General features: G+C 40.9%; 1 protein-coding gene and 1 long non-coding RNA gene across 8 annotated transcripts in view; one reads left to right on the top strand and one right to left on the bottom strand.

Moving 5' to 3' along the window:
* The first annotated feature begins 392 nt into the window (after positions 1-392).
* LOC110975629 (uncharacterized) overlaps positions 393-21,527 on the top strand; it is a 41,800-nt gene continuing 20,665 nt past the window's right edge. The window contains exons 1-2 of one of the 7 annotated variants that reach the window (XM_022228245.2): positions 393-498; positions 3,892-4,019. The gene's annotated coding sequence lies outside the window, so the exon portion shown is untranslated. Of the gene's footprint in view, positions 503-3,891; positions 4,020-9,533; positions 10,310-15,065; positions 15,809-16,336; positions 16,422-21,527 lie in introns of those variants that run through there. The other 6 variants (XM_022228243.2, XM_022228248.2, XM_087138487.1 and 3 more) reach the window with 6 other exon arrangements.
* On the bottom strand, positions 15,575-17,021 carry LOC147798789 (uncharacterized). The gene is made up of 2 exons (XR_015425746.1): positions 16,802-17,021; positions 15,575-15,999 (listed from the first exon to the last, which is right to left on the bottom strand). It is a non-coding gene; the product is annotated as an uncharacterized LOC147798789 (long non-coding RNA).

Here is a 21,527-nt window from a genome sequence, read left to right as displayed (position 1 = left end):
TCAGTCCCGTCATGTGTAATTTTGAATGTCATTCTGGTTACAAAATGAGCTTGAAAACAGTGCTTTGGATCTGCCAGAAATCTGAAGGGTGTACATGTATGAGAGTACATGATACACACTTGAACATTTTGATTCCTATTGTTGGGTTGGAGGGACTCAATATTTTATGTGTGCGTTGGGTTGACAGGGGCTTATTACATAGATTTCTATTATAGACAGATTCCTTGTATCTTTAAACAAAAACATGCAATGAAGGTAGCTCAACTTGTGGTAATGCAACAAGATCTAAATACTTTCTTAGAAATACGTGTACTTTCATCCAATGTATTCATAAGGGTACTATTGGCCAAGCTTTTGACCACAGTTTGACTGAGTTTTACAGTGAAGTACCCCCTCAAGTGACCGCGCAGTGTGGCGTTCCAGATCCACACCGCGAGAACATGGCGGCCGTCTTCTTAGCGACCTGAAATATTTAATTTTTTGCAGACGATGAAAGAGGTCGGTAAGTGTGCTTGTAAGTGAAAGAATTCAGACAAGCTGAAAGTGAAAGTGTTTTGTTCAGAACTTGTTAGTACGCTGGATCCTATTGAATTTCTTACTGATGGAATTTGTGGTGAAAGGGTGCAAGTCAAAAGTCGAAATTGAAAGTTCGTCTTTTTTGTTTTGTTTGTTTTTACGTATACGAACGGGCCACGTTCCACGTGAAGTTTTGTTGGCCTACCAACGTCGTAGGCTAGGCCATTGCATTGGTACTACTACTACTAGGCCTACCCCCAGAACTGAGGGGGGGGGGTTAACTCGTACCTTGGACAACTCGTACCTTGGATAACTCGTACCATGGACAACTCTTACCATGCTCTTACCATCCACTCAACATAACTGTGCCATTTACTACCAACTCGTACCTTTGCCGAGTCGCACCTTGCATGCCTTAGACAACTCGTACCTCTAGTAGTGGTAAAGACAACTCGTACCTTTGCGTACGAGACAACTTGTACCTTCACAGAAATCAGAGCCTGCTCAGAGCTTATTATTTAACTCGAACAATAATTTGATTCTTAGTCATCTTTTTGTCACCTAACTTGCCGTTTTGGCAACACTGCCTTCCCTACACTCTGGTGGGGTGACATAATGTGAGGCTTTAGTTTACAATGACTTTGCCCCATTTCCATGTCGCCCCTAAACACTTCACCTAATCCCGGCTTCGGCCCCATTTCTACTTCGCCCCATCCGTGCTCGAGTGTGTTACAAGCACTAGCCTCTTCAAAGAATGGTCGAGAGAGGAGTTCCACAAATGGCATGGAGTTTATATGTTTCTAGAAAATTTTCCGGCATTCACTAAATTAATGTCGACTGCGTTGTCCATGGCGAATTAATACATGTGGTTGAACTAGCATAGGGCTTATTTCTCATCCTCTTCAAGTTTATTTCAAAGCGATACTCAATTCTGTACACGTCATTCTGGTACTGTGGTAGTTGTCGATGCATCCAGGCAGGTGCCCTTGCACGGATAAACCTCGGTGCGCTGCGGCAGGAAATTTTGTGGAAACATGCTCACTTCAAGTATGAGCAAAACTACCTAAGATTAAACACAGAAAATACGCACACAGACAAGATACTGTAATTTTATTCTGTCACAGGGTTTTATTGTGTAGCCGGAAGTCCAGTTGATGTTCGAATAGTGTAGAATTCAGTGGGGTTTAATAGTGTCGATAAAAATCGGTTTATATGTGAAGGATTGATACTGGCTTCTAATGAAGATGTTGCATAAAATAGCTCAATATCGCTTAAATATTAAAAGCTTTTCCTCCTTTGGCTTTATCATGTGTGTCATTATAAATTTCTACTGCAAATATATATGTGAAGTATATGTTCAAGAAAACCCCTTCAAGAAATAGTTTCAATGGTTAATGTTGCACTCTGTGTTGGCAACACGCGGTGTGGCGTCTCCATGTGAGACTATGGCAGCGCAAGTATTGAACCGTGGCTACCGCTCTCCACCACTGCCTCTTTTGATCAACATTCAAAGCCGTAGTCACAGGAGACAAGACCGGATTATGGCTATCGCTGTCATGTGCTGCGCCGTACAATGCTAGGTATTAACATAATTGATACACAGGCTGGGTGAACATACATTGTACATGCAGAGTAGGCCGATTGACTTTGAGTTCTCAAAGTAGCCTGGACTAGGGCCAGTCTACTACCTGTAATAGACTCCCTCCATAGATCCTTGGCCCTATACCAAAACTGGAAAGCCTTGGGGGGTTTGTGTAAAACCTTCCTACGTGTCCTTTGACATACGGACATATCATCGGTGTTTTCACAAAGTTACAAAAACTTCAAATTCTTGTCAAACAGACATTCCAAGATGAATGCCTTTGAAAATACCAGCCATTTCAGTAGACAGTATCAATCACTTTTATGTTACGGATTGAGGAATTTTGACAAAGTCATGAAATGTAAGACTTTGAAAATGCTAATCTGTACATGCTGTAGTTACAGAGATGACTTTTTGTCACCACCGGTATGTGAAAACAGAGAAACATAGAGACCAAATTTTTTGTTGGTTGTTTGTTACCAGTTACCACCGTAAGAAAGTAAACAACATTTTGCTTTGAAACTGCTAATTTGTTCTTTGGATCAAAGGAACTAAAATGGTAGGAAAAACTCCAGAATGAAAAATTATCAGTTTTCAACGTTTCGTCATTTTAGGTTTGTCGTCTTCTGCGCTCCCACTTTGCAGACGACAAACCCCACAGTTCTCGGGGTAACGGCTTCACTCACCCAAGCCAATAAATAATTCACCATTTCGGCAATTCCCTGACCTTTTCTGTTCGTGAACATGATGTAATTCTTATCTTTATTTTGTTGTTGCAACACAAACATTTGTTAGTCTACTACACCAATTCACATCATACTCTGTTAGTCACAAAAAACTTGTGTAACTCCAGTGGTTGGTGACCTTGGATGGCATTAACTATATGGTGCTGTGTTTTATTGGAAGTTGCACGATGTATTCCTGGGGGATTTTCAAGATTTTCCATCTCCAAAATTCTTCAAAAATTCATATAACTTCATTTACTGGACGTTTACATCTACACGAATGACTGTCTGGTTGCTACTCTAATCTGACAGACCCAATCTATTGACACCTAAGTATTTTAGCCAGGCCTGCCACCTTGTAAAGAGAGCCCAGATTGTGCTGTGTTGCGTAATTTTCTTTTGTTCTCAAAACTGACACAGTGCACTGCTGGCATCTTTTCAAATGCACACCAGATTAGCGTGCAGCGGTATAGTATCACTCATCCCTGGAGCTCTGGAGTGTTTTTGTCCCCGGTGGTAATCTACCAGCACTGAATGCCACAAACAGTGGTATTTATCATTCAAAACAATGACGGATTTCCTTGGCTTTTGACAACAGGATTGAGAAGCGAAGCACTTACTGCATATGTGCAGTGTCCCGTGATTGACATGTACATGTAGCCATGCTAATTACAGCGCTTCAGGCCTGTGCTAAAATACATGTATATTCAAATATTCAATTCATTATCAAATATTTGTTTCTTCCATTTGAATATTCATAGTGTGGTACAATAAAAAACAGGAAGAAAGTCTGTGATCCATTTATTCCTGGCTGGTCTGGTTCCTGTTTCCAGTGCTGCAAATTTGTGCAATAGAAGTAGACTGCCATCAGTCTACAGTTGCCGTAACTGTAGCCATGGTAAAAAAAATAGTTTCATTCATTGACAAATTGATGTACATGTGGTCTACTCAGCTTGGCCTCATGGAATAGAACTTTTAATCTGTCACCTTATTCGATTATTCTTAACCATGAACATTCATCGTTTGTATACATGTACGTGTATGGATATTTATGTTTCTTTTTTCAAGGTCTGTGAGCACCTTCTGAGATGCATCTACATGTAGTTTTGCCAGCAAGGAGGGTCAAGATAAACAGTTGCCGAATTCTTTTGCATTCTAGACAATGATTCTACGTGTACCGTGGCATCTTCTTAGAGGTAAACAAAAAAATTAGGATAATGTTGTACAGGATGTATGTATTCACCAATTTCATAACAGTTGCCATTAATTAGTGTATACAGTACCATTGAACCGGGAACGTAAGGACCTAGTAAGTGTTAGCTCCATTCTGAGTAAAACTCGGCAATTATGATACCGTCTCTGCAGGAAGGGGCACTTTGTGGCCTAACTCACTCTTGTCAATGAAGGACATCGTACAGTACCTTTGGTTTGTACATGATGGCACAGAGTGCACGTGACCAGTATTCAGTGAACTAGTTACATTTCTGCAGTATCCTTGCATGACAGGAATGCATCGGAATATGAGCATGTGATAGATTTCTTTTTTATGAAAGAAATGAGGGAATTCTAGAAGTACATGTACCGGTACATGCCAAGTTCAAGATGTACTCAAAAACGTATGAATCATCATGTTTGTAACTTCCAGGATACCATCATCATTATTATTACCACTTTATATTTCTTAGGTAACTTATTAATTGATATTCAGCAAAGCAGGAGTTGCCAATCCATTTGTAAAACAATTCTCATAGTGCCTGGATGTATTGAGTAGTGTCCTTGCATCATAAGAAAATACCACCGTTTGCGTACAAGGAGGCTTAGCTCATCTCTATTAACAAGGGGTGGTTGGCCCTGTGGTTTACTGAAGCATGTCGTGTCCAACATGTACACAAAACAGGTGCGTTTACACAATGCATCCGCCCCGAGAGATATTGTTGCTAGGTTACTAAGCGGGGGCTCTCATGCGTGCATTGAGTCCACGTACACATGAGACTAATTTCACTGTTACCGGTACCACTCTTTGTTTGAATTTTTGTATGAGTGTGGTGGGACATCTTCCAGGCACTCATTAAGCACCCAGCACCTGTAATTTTTTATCCACTTAGCTTACAGTGTGATCATGTTGTGCATGAGCACAAAATCTCCAAGAAATAGAAAGGAGCCATTATTTCAATGATTTAACTCCCTTGTGTAACACGTACATGTAGCTTGCACTTGTTACATTTGGGGTTAAACTTTGAGAGTATCTGGTAATGACACCATGGAATTCTCAAAAGTGCCCTGGACACTGTAGCTTGAAAACCCTAAGAAACCTGTAGAGAGAAGACAATTAGAAGCAGTTACAGTACTAAAGGTGGGAGGAAAACCACAGAGGAATATTCTGGGTAAAACCCATGGAATCAGGTAGGGACTGAAAACCCAAACCACATGTGGACCGAGCTGGAAATTGAACCCAGGCTACAGAGGTGGAAGGCGAGGAAAGAACCATTACGCCAACCTGACTTCCCAGTCTATTGTGAATAATAGTTGCTGTAAGTTATTTGTTCAAACAATCAGATCTGAATGTGATTCAAGCATTGGCAATGGTTGTCCATACTGACATGCAGGTACAAGAGGAACAATGTCTCCACTAGTGGGGGGGGGGATTTTGGAGACCCATCAAAATCAATTGAGTCCAAACTAACACTTTTTTCTTCAGCGTGGCTTGTTGCTGTTAACTGATAATATTGTGATGACAAGTCTCTGAATTTCTTGGAGAGCTTCATGAATGTGTAATTGTGTGCAGATTAATGTGTTAAAGTAACTTGAAAAGTACTGCCAACTCAAAGAATCATTGTAAATTTCCTTCATATCTTAGTTGTGTAGAAAAATAAGATAAAGTTGTAAAGTATTAGAGTAGTCAGGTCCCAAGTGGACTGCATACCTATTACATATATCAGAACCAGAGAGTCCAAAGATAATCTGTCAAATGCGGCATCATGCATTTTCATTTACAGTGATTGCAGTTTACATGGTCTTTTCATTGCAAAACCTAGACAGGTCTCAAACTGCACCTTGGTTTTACTGGAGGTGTTTCATTGTATAACTTTAGTCTTGAGGGCAGTCTGACTCGGGAACGACAAATGCTTTCCTGTGATACGCGTATTGAGAAAATGATGAAAACAGAGGCAAATACATGTAACTCCGTGCAAGGTGTCAGTTGACAATATTTCATGAATTTCAGTAGTTCAGAGTTAAATCATCTACAGTACTCTGACCCAAAATAAACCCTCTTGCATATTTTCCAAGTTTTAGTTTCATTGTCCAGATGTTTGCAAATATTTCTTAGTTCAGCATGCACTCGTATGAGCATAAATTTCCTCCATAAAATTGACTGGTACTGTAGTCTTTTGCCCTGGTCATTATCCATGTAAAAATGCAAGTATTTAGATCACAGTATCAATTATAAAATGGTTTTCATATTCACTTTAAAAATCCGCTGATCAACTGGAACTTATGCCCGTGATGGAAAACAGAAAGTACATTGTACATAGCACATGTACTTGTTATTTATATACTGGTATATTCCTTCATCATATGCACAAGCCACACAATTGCTGTATGCGTTGAGAATGTAATGTGTAGTGTACGTATCGCGCCGTGTCACTGATAAATAGCGCATCGCATAGGAGACAGAATTTCCCCTTTTAGGGCCTCACATCCTGCATAATACCAGACCCTCAATGCCGCACTGACGTGAATCCTCCCACAGAAGTTCAAAGGTCATCTCAGCTGTCAATACAGGGCTCCTATTGGCCAAATCAGGGGATGTCTCGTCAGCCCACATACGGAGCCTGGGTGCCAGGAAAATGCCCATGCGCTATATGCAATCATGTGTTGTGAAGTAAAAGAAACTTGCATGGATGAAAAATATATTTCCTCCCAAACCGGCAGTATTCCCAACCACGTACATGCACATGTCTAGGTGTAGGAGCTTTCAGTTCCTGAACCCTAAGCATACAGATGTACAGATGTATATTTGAAAGTAAAGGAGTTCTATGTTTTATTTACTTTTGTGCGTGCAAAGTTTACATGATTACGAAGCAAATGGAAAAACCCCTTGAATACACGTACGGCCGGGTACATGTACATGTATATGTATGCGTAGTTTAATGTTTCTTTACCAATTCCATGTGTGCATGGCTGATGCATGTAGCGGTAGTGTGTATAAAAGGGTTACAGACTAGAGTTTTTCCATGTTCTTTCTCCTATGTGTTCATACATGTATACCGGTACTTTACACCGCGCACTATACAAAGAGATATTTGTTGTCTTCATGTTTGATGCATTGTTAGGAATATTAGGAAATGAATACATCAGACATTGGCCTTGTCAGCTATGCAAATTATAATCATATAATGATGAAATTACTGCATGTTAAGCCCTAGAACACATTAGAATTAGGTTATTGATGTGTTCAGCATGTTTATTACATGTATGTCTGTACGAACTCTTGTTAACCCCTTCGCGACAGATGATGGTAAAAGCCGCCGTAAAAATTGAGATCCTTAGCCCGCGTTTTAGCTATTATTCTCGGCCCACGCTCGAGCGAACACGGTGAAAGAAGGCAGACCCTGGCTTTTGTATATATGGTGATTGGCCTGTGTGTGTAGCCCAGAAATGAAAAGACCGAATTTGCGTCATAATTACCAGCTTCACAATAGTCCCCACTTTGAAAAGAAGTAACGGGAATGTGGAAGCATGAGTAGAGCCGCATGCCACCGAACAATGAGCCTTTTCACTGTGTAATTCAAAGCGTGCAGAGAACGCAGGGCCACAAACCGAGAATTTGCGGTTTGGCAGGTGGCCTTCATGGCCAAGCGAGGCTGGAATTCTCGGAGTCGGCTTTCAGAAAAAAGTTCCCATCGTCAAGGGGTTAATACAAACATACATGAACAATATGTACATTTTATTGGAAAACGTGGTCTGTCTGATAGCGATGGCTGGTGTACATGCAGCTCGCAATGTCAGTAACACTAAATGCCGCCCCTCATTTCTTAAAATAGTTTGTCTCCTGGAAATGTCTTAGAGTTTCTTCATGGAATCATCTCTTAAATCAGTCGTACCCAGCCAAAAGTTTCTCCAAAATACGGAATGAGAGGAAAAACAGGAAGTGGTACTTCTGTCACCGTACCATGCTGTACTTTGGAGTCGTCACTCTCTGTGGACATGCATTTGCCAAATTTTGAGCTATGGTTAAAACAAGTAAGGTGCTGATGTGCATACATAATCATCTGACAATTTGTTTTAAATCTCATGTGCAAAACCCCAGGTCTGTGAATAGAGAGGGGGACAGGATGCCCCTTCCCCAATTGGCCACAGTCTGCTTATTCAAGTCTTTCTTAATGAACTTACTATTAACAATCGAGTGCATACTGAAGTTTTTAAATTTCCACGAGTAATCAGCTTTATATTGGATTTAGAAAGGTATAGTCTGGTAAAAAGCCCCTCCTCCCCTTCACCAGGCCGGTCCAAGGTGAATCCATCCTTCAAATGTCTTCAAGTAGTGAAGTTACATGTACATGTGTACACAATTTGGGTATGTTTGGTTTTTTTTGGACACTGGATCCAGAAAAGTGTGGCAAGCCATGACTGTTGTGAAAGAGCTTTCGCCTAGAAAAGTTCTTGTCATACATGTACATGTAGGTCTGAGATACGAGTCTTGTCCTACCGTGGCTGTGTTCAATTTCCATATGTGTGCGGCTTTTTTGGAAAGATGACACAATTATTTTGCAAGGTACATGTACATGTATCCATCCAGTAATAAGATTTTACCATGAACATGATTGGCATGTAACAGATATTTAATATTCTTGCCAAATTTCAGCCACTATATGAAACTGCTTAGTGCTAACTCGCCATTCAAAGTGAAGACTGCTGGGCATTTCCCTGTTTGTGCTCAACTTATGGAAAACTTGGACATTTGTACAACTTGTGTACATGTCTCCCTCTGTATTCTGAAATCATGCATCAATAAAGTGGGTACACTAAAAGCCTAAACCACAAAGTGGACATGCTAAAAACCTCAATGCACTGTCAGTGGATGAGTTTGTCCTTTTGCTCATTGTGAATCTGTACAAACACGTGCACATTGTGCATTGCAGATGAATTTTGTTGAGGCTTGTTGATGTATCATACATGTACTATTGATAGAAAGCACGTTTTTTATATGTGGTACTTGCATGTTACGTATTTAGCATACCGTTCGGAATTCATTCCATCTTACCGGTATTTCAATATGTTCTATAGACACGCGCATGAATTCAAAATGTCTGTGTTCAGAATGGCGTCAAAGCCTCCCCACGCGGGAAATGAGGAGTCAAGTAATTATAGCTGAGGTACGGAGTACAAGTGGCAAAATCATAAATTCATGTCTCTTGAATGTACATGTAAGCTTTTGATTGTTTATTTTTTCCTTCCACAAGCTCTCATTAGAGAGCACGGCACATTTAGGCCAGAGTAGAAAACATACTGTACATGTGCATGTACGGTGTAAAGAACCTATAATCTTGCCATAGACTTTGCAGGCTTTTTTCTTGTCTGGGCTCAGATAAAGAAATGAATTACAAGGCATGTACCGCACTTACACAGAATTACATGTTCATGTATGACATCATGGCTTACCATTTTTGTTAGTAAAAATGTACAACTGTATATGGTATGTATGTGTGGATATCAGTAGGTCTACAGTACTCGTATGATGTCCAGTGAAATTTCACTTGCAGTTTGGGCTCAGAATCAGGGCAAAGGCTCCAGTGTTTTTTAAACAGGTGGGTTTTGTTTAACCTTGAACCTTTTCCACACTACCGGTACATGAACGTGCATGTACATGTGCGGGTACATTCACGATGATTAGTGTGTGAAGAAGGTAGTTGCGTGTTTGCCACTGTTCCACCATTGAAAAGGAGCATGCGAAAAAAATTGGAATGAGATTTGTCACATACTGATCCGGCACAAACTTTCCCAATATATAGCCAACAGATGCTGTTTCAAAACTGTTTATTAACACCTGCGATTACCCAGTATTGCTGAATCTTGCCTTGTGGTTGAATATGTTAATGACTCTGTATGTATGGAGATCATGCAGCGAACACTTAGGGGGCACATTGTACCCACCTGTACCCGTACAGTAAAGCTGTGTACTCCTGGCCGGTGTTGATGCCAAATGATACCAGACCCTACCCACAGCCAGCCTGTTGGATTTACTGTGCACGTACATGTACATGTACATGTATTCCGTAGCTGTTTAGCATACCACTTGCTGGCACCACCACACTTCTGTGACTTTGTTGTACGTGTACATACATAGAGTTGTACATGTACATGTAGTGCATTACTGTCAGTAAAACTGAGCAAAGCGTAAGCTCCAGCTTCAATGTACCGTACCGTACTGCAGATCAAAGACCACAGTTCATGTACATGTATTTGAAGAAACTGCCGTTAACTTGTAAGTGAACTTGTGGTTTGTTTCCATTGTTTTTGTCGTCAGTGTGCGTGATAAGAAATTTGAGCGGATACTCTGTACAATACTAGGCCTACTATGTACCGGTGTTTTCCATTTACTGCTTATACGCTAAAACACTTGCACATGATGGCGAAATTATTTTGTACCCCCAGTACATGTGTGGTGGTGTACATGTATAGAAAATTTAGGTTGATAGGAAAAAATTGCAAGAAACCATCATTTGTTACGTAAGAAATTTGTATTATTCGAGAGAAAGTGTTGCTCAAAAAGTTTCTGCTTGCCAACTGTCCCTGTAAGGCTGTATAGAGACAGTCTTTAAAGGCAGGGACAGTCTGCTGCCGTGCTGGTTCATGCATGCACCTGTACTGTTCATGGAGGAGCAATGGCCTACATGTAGTACAATCTGTTTATCATCATAGTCTGATGGTACACTGTATGTGCTGTCTTCTTTTTGTCAACCTGCTCACGCACCATTTAATCTACTCCCATCAAGTCCTCCTTAAGCCCTTGCCTCCATTTGACATTGTGCGCCTATGTTACCAGTACATGTACATGTACATGTACATGTGGCTAGTCCATGATACCACCATGGAGAATATACATGTACATGTGCATAATACCAACATACCGGTACCGGTGTTACATGTACATGCAACATGTACGTGTTCATGTATGTACCAGTAGATTAGAGATTTAAATGTGTGACATGTACATGTATAGTATGTTCTGTCTCTTTTCGGTGTTGAAATTGCACAAATGCACACATGCAAAACTCATAACCAAACAACTTGGTGTTTCCTGGAAACCCATTGTGGCTTGTACCCAGTAATTGTGTGGGCACGGCCGCAACATCTGCGCTTGCAGCTTTGACCATGGTTAGTGCTGGCACATGAACTACAGGGCGTAAAACTGTATGCATACACTGTACATGTATACATGTCACTTCTTCTGGATTGTTCATGAATGTTGCTGCTGTGAAACAAGATCTTGGAGCTGTAAATGTAATAAATTGGGGTGTGCATTTACCTTGGTAAATTTATGTACATGTATGCTGATTTATAAAAAGAAAACCTATTGGACATCATGACTATTATACAAGTACCGGGTAGAGAATGTTTGTGAATATGAATGCAGGGGTAAATAATTTTGTAAGGTAACATTGGAGAATTCCATTCCACATCGTAAAGCAGATTAAAATAAAATGCTTTATCCATCACTGAATGAACTACCGGTAGTTGGGTTTTTTTGCATTGCACGATTGTGAAACAATCACTGTTAATATTTTATACAACACCCTTAGGAAATCCTCATCATCTGACTTGTACAGAAACTTAAATATCCTTTCTCCCTATGGCATTGTAACGTGACATTAAGTTGTAGCGGTACACTTCCGAGTCACTCATTGTGCTTCGTAAGACGTTCCTGTTTGTCTTGCACTTGCCCCTTTGTCATAGCCGATATCCTTTCGTCACCGTCTTCATGAAGAGGCAAAGGTCTCGCCACAGAGTAAAAACTAGTTTTGGGGGAAATCTCTTTTGATGTTAGTCTCTTTTTCAAATAGTTATTTCCCCAGTATTTAGCAATTCTTTGACTTGACAAATGCTACCTCTTGAAAGAAGGGATCTTTAATGATACCAAACTACAAAATAATATCTACAGAAAGCAATTTAATTTGTTTCATTTGTAAACAAACACTTTTGTCTGTTCGTGAAAACACTAAACTTCATGTGACTTTTGTCTCTTCATGAAAACAACACGCACAAAACACGTTTTGCTATTGCGCGTGCCAGGTTCAGGGGAACTTTGCCCTATAGCAGTCAACATGATTTGGCTGATTTCAACCGATTTGGTAAAAATTGATTCAACCGTATTGTAGGCATCTCATAGCCTTATTGATTTGGCACCAACACAAAAATTAAAAAAAAAAAAAATCATCATTTGGGGCCACTTTGTTCTTAGTGAAAACAGTGATGATTTGACAGCATACGTACCGGTATTTAATTCCTTTTTTATTCATTTAAGTTCAGAAATTTGAAACATTTTGAGTATCGTTTTCGTGGAATCATTAACCAAATTTATGTGGCCTTTTATTATTCACCTTTCCTCCAAACACATAAAACTAGTAGCACTTTTATGGGGGGGGATATAAAATGTATGTGAGAGTATTCATCATTACTACATGTACCTTTTGTCATACAGGTGTAACGTTTGTTTCTCAATATTGTCAGGATGTGATGAGGCTTGAAGTTACGCCACAGTCTGCAGTTGCTAGTTTATTTCACGTGGACCCTGTACCGGTAGCGGAACCAGGGTGCAATTTCTTCGGGGATGTCAGGGCAGATAGAGGGAATATTTCTCAAGCCTGAAGTGAACTCCATGTACATGTGCCTTACGGCTTGTACATGTACATGGATTGTGTAAATTTCAACATTGCAAAGGGGAGGGGGATCGTGGGGGGATGTTACAGACTTTTGATGGGGGGGGAACCATGTTCCCCCATCCCCCTCCTTCCGTACGTTCTTTATTACACTGCTGCGTTGTACCGTACATGTACATGTATGTGTAAACAGTTTTGCCCTGCATTGAGGAGAAGATTTCTTTTGTTTGGCATTAAATTTGTCTTCACAATAACTATCAGTCAACATGTACTTAGTCCCACAGCTAAAATGCCAGTATGCGTGTACCGTCACATCAACTCCGCCCGCTAGCCTTATTAAACTTGTTGATCTCGGTTACAAGCCTTTGTTCTACACTGTACCAGTACCAAAGAGCTACACTCACACTTTTGTACCATACCGGTAGATGACCATGTCCAGTGTTTCCATGGAAGTATTTGAGAAGATGAACATGTAATCTAAGCCCACATACATGTGATACATAAAACAGGTACATGCATGTACGTCTACGCATCATAACTAATATCATTAGGCCTACCGGTACACGAAACTCTTGGTTGTAACTAGACTGGTTTTTGAGGGGTGACTCTTGCATCAGTAAAATTATCAACATTTACAAATCCTGATAATCAACACGTACTGTTTCAAACTTTCATAGAAAGTTTTGTTCAAAGATTTTTATTTGTATTTATTACGGGCTCAACTGCTGTACTGCCTTTGCTTGTTTTTTCAAATCACATCAGCTCAAATCAGTGGTTTTGCATACTCTGAACAATTACGTACAATTTCTTACTCCAACGCAGATATTTTGAGTGTTTTTTAGTCCTATGTTTTCGGTGTTGAAATATTTGATGGAAGCGCTTTCCGCCATGTTCTGAAGGGTCTTGTTCACCCTTCAGGGGCCCCATGTGCTTACTGCCACTTCCTGCCCACCCGGCCCGTGCCCGAATGTGGGTGGACTGTAACGTGTACGTTAAGTGCAGCACAGAGGCAATGCTGTGGAGGGCAAGGTTCACCGATCGCAGCACTGCGATTGGCCAGCCGTAACCCATGAGGCCATGGGTATGGCATTCCATACGCTGGCAAAGTTTATGTAAATGGGAAGTCTGGTGTATCCATACGTGCCTGTGTGTGTGTAGTGTGCATTATGCAGTTCATGTACATGTACATGTAGGTTGTTGTTTGGAATATGGAGTCTGTTGTGGGGGCTAGCTCAGTTGGCAACCTTCCCATGGTTGGTTGGTTGGTTGGTTGGTTGGCAGTGGCGGTACTACTTCTAAAACTCTTGGCATTTGTAGAACTGTTGCTCTCAAAGAACTGTGCTACCGATACATGGACATGAATAGAGATGGCCTTCCTCACGTGCATGTGCCATGTACATGTAGAACACACCTGTTGAAAGTTACATTTATGCACAAGTTTATTTGAGAACTTATATGCGTTAATGGGGTGTACGTGTAAATGTGCATTATGTGGTAGATCCAGTCACACAGTTGCAAGGATTGTTTACAATTTGCATGCACATAACACTGCAGTCTACCGGTAGCTGTTTTTCCCTGTTAGAAACCATTCTGCACAAATACAAACAATACTTACATTTCAGTAAAAAGCTCTTTCCCTACAAATGTACTCGTTAAAGTACACAAGAAAATTTGCTGTCTTAAACTTTTATAAGCATTTGCTGTCTTTATGTGCATTAGAATCTACAAAGTTCACCTAATGTTGCCTGGGACTTGAACTCAAAGTAAAGTAAAGTAAAGTGAAGTTACCAATACATGCCAGCAATGAAGAGGAAAAATATTCCGCTTAAAAAAACCTGATCCCCAAGCACATTTACACAATGTTTTAAGCAAATTTTAAAGCATATTGTTTGCATGTATTTGTGATGATGAAAGCATGGAAAGCTCACTTTTTTCACACGTGTACGTATACACCAAGTTTTTTTATACAAATTTTGAAATAAGTAATTTCACAGATGGTAATCACTGAAATAAACTTAAGCGAAATGCTTTAATAAAGTTCACAAACGTAAAGTTTTATGTATTCAAACCATTGAAAAGTATGCATTGAAAAAAATCCTGTTAGATCTGCTGAATAGATGTACTGTACCGCTACATGCAGCACGTGAATTTTTATTTGGGCAAAAATGGACTAAATTATCACCACTGCATTACTTTCTTACTTTTTCAAAACTTTAATTACATGTACACATCTGTATTAATGTAATTTAGTTGACCCTTCAAAGTTTGCAGAAAAGAGTTTTATTTTCCATTTTGGGCAAAATGAAAAATGGCATAATTCTGCCAATATTACAGATGTGTACACATCAACTTACTAGCCCTTCACATTTCTCATGCATCTGTAGACACTAGACTCATTTTTGGAGTCACATCATAGACAGATGTCCAAACTGCATCATGAAGTTTACACTTTATGAGTAACATTTACACACGGGTGGTTATGGTGACTGGTGATAACCACCGATTGGCCCACATGATCATATGCAGTGTACATGTACATGCACTGTACTAGTACATGCACCATGGCTGAACAGATACAGGCTGCTGTAAGGGCCAAGTTAAATTCCTTGAAAACACGACTGCCCCCAGCTTGTCAGCACAATAGAGGCTGAGGGATTACATAACTTGGTGGGCCAGCAGCCCTCCACCATAGTCCCTCCAACCACCACCAGCAGCACACAACCAACTGGCCATGAAGCATTGAGGTATGATAATGAGATATTCATATGGTAATCAGGCACCACTGTGCCAGCGTGGGCATTGTGTGTGTAGAGCTAGAGCCGGAGCCTGTCATTTGATACGCAGGCGTGACCCCGGGAACTGCCAGTACATTTGTGCTGTACAGTCAGCTTGTTTGGGGCACTCTCTCTCTCTCCGTGGCTCCAAATACACCGTACACCCACAGACCCAACTACATGCAGACATATGCACACGCAGTAGACTCCTTGTATGCCCTGCTCACATGTGCTGTCTTCGACTTCATTTCTGAACGGAGGAGTCCCGCAGAATTTGCTAGTTGTCTAGTGGAGCGCCGTTGTCTGGTTGTCGTCATTTCCTACAACGCGGTACGTACTATGTGTGCCGAGATGGGTGTTGTTCAAGTTCCCCACTACGTTGATGAATAATTTTGGTGTCACTCTTCACGCAGGGTCGTTACTGTCCTGTTAACGTGATTATGTGTCTGCTTCTTATCTGTTCTCAATTCACGTGACTTTCAACACCTGCATCTGAACAACATAAGTGGAGAAGTAACGCCCTGAAAAGATGAAATCAGTGAATGTATTAAGTTTTAAACACACATTTTAAACCAGAGACACTGCGTGGCTGCCTGATGACTTGATCCAAATTATTGTACGGTACGCATACATGTAGCATTAATATATACGTGTTATGTATGTGTTCACATTATACATCTTTATTTTTCTATTTTTGACCAGGTTTTGACTAATAGTTGGGAAAAGGAGTGAACTCTCACGGTTGATTTTTCTTCCCTTTTCATAGTGGCATTTGCATTTAAAGCAACATGCATATTGCCACTTCTTGAAAGTCTGTGTTCTTGATTATATTGTACACTCGGGTCCATTTGTTTTTAGTGCATTTAATCTCAAACTTTGGTTGAGAGTTGTGAATCTGTCCACTGCACCAATCAGCTTCACGTGTACTCTGCATGATATCCAGGTATGTTCCATGAATCCATCCAGTCCTTCACTCCTACGTCATTCTGGCATTATATTTCACAGTATAAAAACATGTAGAGTGTAACAGTGCGCAATGGGGGAACTTTGTTGTGTTTGCAATATTTCTAACTTCATAAGTCTCCGCTGATAAATCACGATAAGTCACTTTTGTCTGAACTCCTTCAGTGTGGATATTTAGTGCAACCATCCATGGAATATGGTGAGATGCACATTTTATGTCAAGTTTTCATCGACAGCATAACCCACGATGCACACACTGCACACAAATCCTAAGGTTTGGTAGCTTTGCAAATCACCAGTGCTGGTAGTTCCCCCCTCCCCCCATGCACCATTAGAGTGGCCTACAGGGACTAAACTTACTCAAACTTCCCATTCCAAAAGCGCCGTGCCCATACACACTGCACATTAGAATACAATCCAACCATGAGAACCAGCACACAGTTTTGACCTCGACTGCATCATTGGCTGTGTGGCAGCAGTTTTTTTTCCCCCAGTAATTGCCCCGCCGACTGCCGCACACAACTTCATAAGGGTCACTGAGTCACAAGTACGGGTGTACACCAGAGCTGTGCAGATCACAACAAGCTGCACCCTGTACGTTTTTCAGCCCTTTTTTTTTTTTTTCAGCCCAGCGTTTCCGTTGACCTTTAGCTGTTGGCCTCATCAAACACTTGTGCCTGGCAGACATTCCGCCATGGTATCGGTAATCGTGGTAGATGTACCCAGGGAACAACGGTATATGTACCGCCAAAATAAAGCTGTGTTTTCGGACCAGCTGTACAGCATACACTTTGTATAGCGTGTTCAAACTCCAGTTTGTTTTAATCCCCTTTTTTCCCACTCCCAACAGTCAAAACGAAAACTGTATCCAAAATGCTCAGCTGGTTTCCTGACTTCGTTAATATGCATGTTAACTTTGCGCCTGTACAGTTGAACCGGTGGCTGATCTGTGGGACATGAAACTTTTCAAAAGCCTCACAAAATGTTCTAATTTGAGACAGAAAGTGAAACTTCCTAAAATTGTGTGCTACCTACCTTATTTCTCCCCCTCCCAGCACCGATTCTCTTTAGTTTGCATCAGCTACAATCCTCTAATCATAGGATTGCTTCAATTTATATTCTGGATGTTGTACTCACGTTATCACTTTATGGTTCACTGTGCATTATACATGTACATATGACTTCTTACTTGGAAAATTCTGTTAAAAGAACGTAGGTACTGTATATGTAGCTTACAGATCCCGTAAAAACAGAGATATCTGTCCAAGTCTATTTCCTGCAGTTCTGTTCAGTTTTAATGTGCTAAATACAGCCTTACAGAAAACTAGAAAATTAAGAAATGAATTTGCTTTCGTGTCGCACAGAATTTTCAGGCGTCCCCTTTATCCTGAACTCCTGAATTTGTGCTTGCACTGTGTGGGCTCTGAGTGCTCGCAGTCTGGCGTTCGTAATCATCGGGGGGCTCTGCATCGCAGACAAGTGATTATGACTCACGTTTGCGACAGGCGTAGCAGCGCAATGGGCCAATACAGTGTCCGCCTAGAAGGATGAGTCACACAGCTTTCAAGCTGCGTTTGTCGGGGGAGGGGGGCCCTGTGGCAGAGAAACCAATCAGAACGTGTGCTTTAGCAGGATTGTAAGGCAGGGCGCGCGAGCCTTGTGTTATTTGTTGGCATTCCATACCTAGGAAGGCACAACAGCATGGAAATTCTGCACACTCAAAATTTTCAAAGAGAATTTATTGTCTTACTTTTTTTCAAACACACAAATGCTAATCTTGTATTCATTAAAAAAAACTTTCCAAAGCAGGAGTTTCATTGAGTAAAATTAGTACAGTATCATTTTACATTTTTTTGTCCTTATCACAGGATTGATAACAGCTACATGTATCTAATGAAACTGTTTTTGGATGTGAACTTCTTCCATTTACGTGTAACGGTACATTTAGTGTGTACCAGTATGTCATGTATAACGTAGTGTGTATATTTCATACATGCGCATATACATGTTTGTGTGTACAATGTATGTCCTCACTTCCTGTTTAACATGTTCTATGTCAATCTTGCACAGCAAACATAACATGTTACTCTTTAGTTGTGTCCCGTAAATTTGACAAAGTAGTCGATAAACACACATATGGAAACCAGGGATCGCTGCTGTTGTGGATACATGTACATGTATTGAAAGGGTTTTGAGAAAGTTGAATGGTCTTGCAATCATTTCCATCTTCTACTAAACTGAAATCCCATTCCCTTTGTGTACTCCATCCATCGTGCCATGTGAACGTGTGTGTCTAGTGATACGTCACGGGTTGGTGAGCAGATACCGTACTAACGTCCCGCCAACAACGAATTATAATGAGTTGTGGCTAATCAACTGCCACGCACAATACCAGATGGCCAGGCCTACGCAACGCGTCCTTGTATCGTTACGTGGACACATGATGGACCTGTAGCCTAAATTGCCAGGCATTTTGCTTGCTAAGGGACCAGCAGAAATAGCACATATTCACCAGCACAACATTACAGCGGAGGCTTCATTTCCTTTGTTCTCAAAAGGCGTGTACACATTTCAACTACAGATAATCGCATCATGTCTCAAGAAAGTAGAAGGGCATGTACGGTAGACTACAAGAACAAATGTACTCTCATGTACATGTATACATATTTGCAGTATGATACTGCATGTGTATGAATACATTCTGTGGGCAACAGAAATGTTGCCCATAGAAGGGTGTGATTTGTAGGAAAAACAAACGTTTACACTATGCACATGTTAACGTGAGCATACGTACACGTACCTGTACATATACATGTATGCACAGTGTTTAAATCCATGGACAGTTTCTTTCCTGATTGTGGTGGTTAGCTGGCGGTAGAAGCAAGTACTGTTCACAGCTTGCGTAAGAAGAATCTGTTGTATTGTACAATGTACACATGGACGTACATACATGTACCTTTACCGTATGTGCCAATTTTGACATCAGTTGGCTACATGTATATTGTACATCACTGGTGGAGATCAGTCTTTGGAAAAGGTGCACATGTAAGAATTGTAGCATGATATTCTGGGCTTTTTTCCATCGAGTTGCCATTTAATTTCTCTTGTGTATACTGTATGTCTCAACCAAATTGCAACTTGCAATTGCGACGGAATACATGTATGAGGTGTGTGTGCTGAAATTGAGTTGCCCTGTTGGAGAGGCCTTTGACACGGCAGTGAATTTTGCTTCAAAAGCTTGAGATGTGCGAATAATTAATGTATTCTCTACATGCATGTTACCCTAAAGCTTCCAGAACCTTACAGATCCTCTAGGATTGTGAGGATTCAAGAAGCCACTGCACATGAAAACTCATGCATGATCAATTTATGTACTGTACATTTTAAGACAACTACATGTACATATATATATGTACCGGTACATATACGGTACATAGTTGTGCCTTAAAAGGTTAATAATGTTCAATTACCTGTATTTACTAATGACGTTCCTGCCCATCAGTGGATTTTGAAGAATTCGGAAACATTCTTAAAAAAAAATCAAGTGCGGAGGGGGCTGAGTGGTTCAGGTTAATTTTCCAAGAACGCGTACACAAGCTTGTGTGTACATAGATGTAGCGGTACATATAAAACAGATATAAAGTCTATACATGTGCATAAGACTTCACATACATGTAATTTGTGGACGGTTGATAAGCATGGGCAGGCACGTATACACAGTGTTATGTACCGGTACATTGTTTCAAACAAAAAGCCTGATAAATTCCGTTCTTTTTTGATGGGGAATTTTGGAAGCCTTTTATTTCGCCATTGTTGTGACGCTGGTCAACTTCATGGAGGTTTTCAACTCAAGATTTCATGCATCACTAAAGGCCACATCACTGTAATGGCGTGCACACTGAGTCAGTCAGCAAATTCTCCAGCCCTGCCGCCTGCGCAGACACAAAATTATAATGTCGCCTGACTGCCTCGCGTGATAAACAGATGGCGAGTTGCATGCATACATGTATGCGGGATGTGACCTGGCAGGCCTCGCTTTCAGGGACCGGCACTGACAGCACACAGGATCCCCGCGCATGCCTGGATCATCTGTTAAAAACCTCCAAACACGGTAACGATACAGCTGTTTCAGTTTTGTTTGAAGGAAGCCATGAACAGATCACAAAGTGTATATTCTGTAGCGCACTCGCATCATAATTAATTTTGGGTTAGTGGCTGGAAAAGCTTGTAGTGTTCAAGGAAGTTCTATCCAAACGCAATTATATTTGGTCACCCGTGTGCCCATAAGTTTGTCACCACACGGACATGTATCCACTGTAGTACTTATGTCATATCAAAGTCAGACATCTATGGTACATGTACAGTTTACCACATGCATGAATGTTCTGATGTTCTCTTTGCAAAGTGCTTGTGCGTGTAGTCGTTGGTGGGGTAGTGTAGGGGCTCCACATTCTGGGATAACATGCAGAACACAATTCACGTTCAGTTCTACAGTACAGCCTCACAGACGTGCGGGTTGTGTGCGGGTGCATCACAGATGCTGTGAGTCAACGATTTGTAATGAGGACAACATTCCAGGACCAGCGCAGACAGACATATAATTATAACAAGGCGTCAGCCTCCACGTGCGATAAGTAGAGCTGTGCGCGCAGTTGCCTGCATATTCTTCAAATCTGCCTAATTGCCTGGTACAATGTATGTCCTGAGTTTAGGACAAGAAACAAATGGCAACCCATTGGGGGGTTTTCCTGTTGCAGGTTAATCCATCTAGGATAGGTTTGATACGGAATTGTGTACTTTTTTCTTGGAGGGGTAAGGGGTGAGGATTGGTGAGAAACTCTAAGAATAAGTAATTTTTTTTGTCGTCATACTCTTGATTAGACTGATGATTGATGCTGTGGTTGAAGAGTGCCCATCAACTGATACAGCCCACCTTGTTAAGGAGCACCTCTAAGGAAAACAGGTTTTCTCTGATTTTATCTGTTCAAATAAATATGGAAACATCCCAATAGAATGCAGTGTCATTTGTCTTTAGAGCTGAACTACGGTATAACAAGCTTAAAAGGGCTGTTTTTCTGTTCATGCC

This window comes from Acanthaster planci, linkage group LG06 (assembly GCF_054643075.1).
Source record: "Acanthaster planci isolate LZ-2023a linkage group LG06, COTS_SCS, whole genome shotgun sequence".
NCBI lineage: Eukaryota > Metazoa > Echinodermata > Asteroidea > Valvatida > Acanthasteridae > Acanthaster > Acanthaster planci.
Note: the sequence above shows the minus strand (reverse complement) of the source record. Positions and strands in the feature narration are given on the sequence as shown.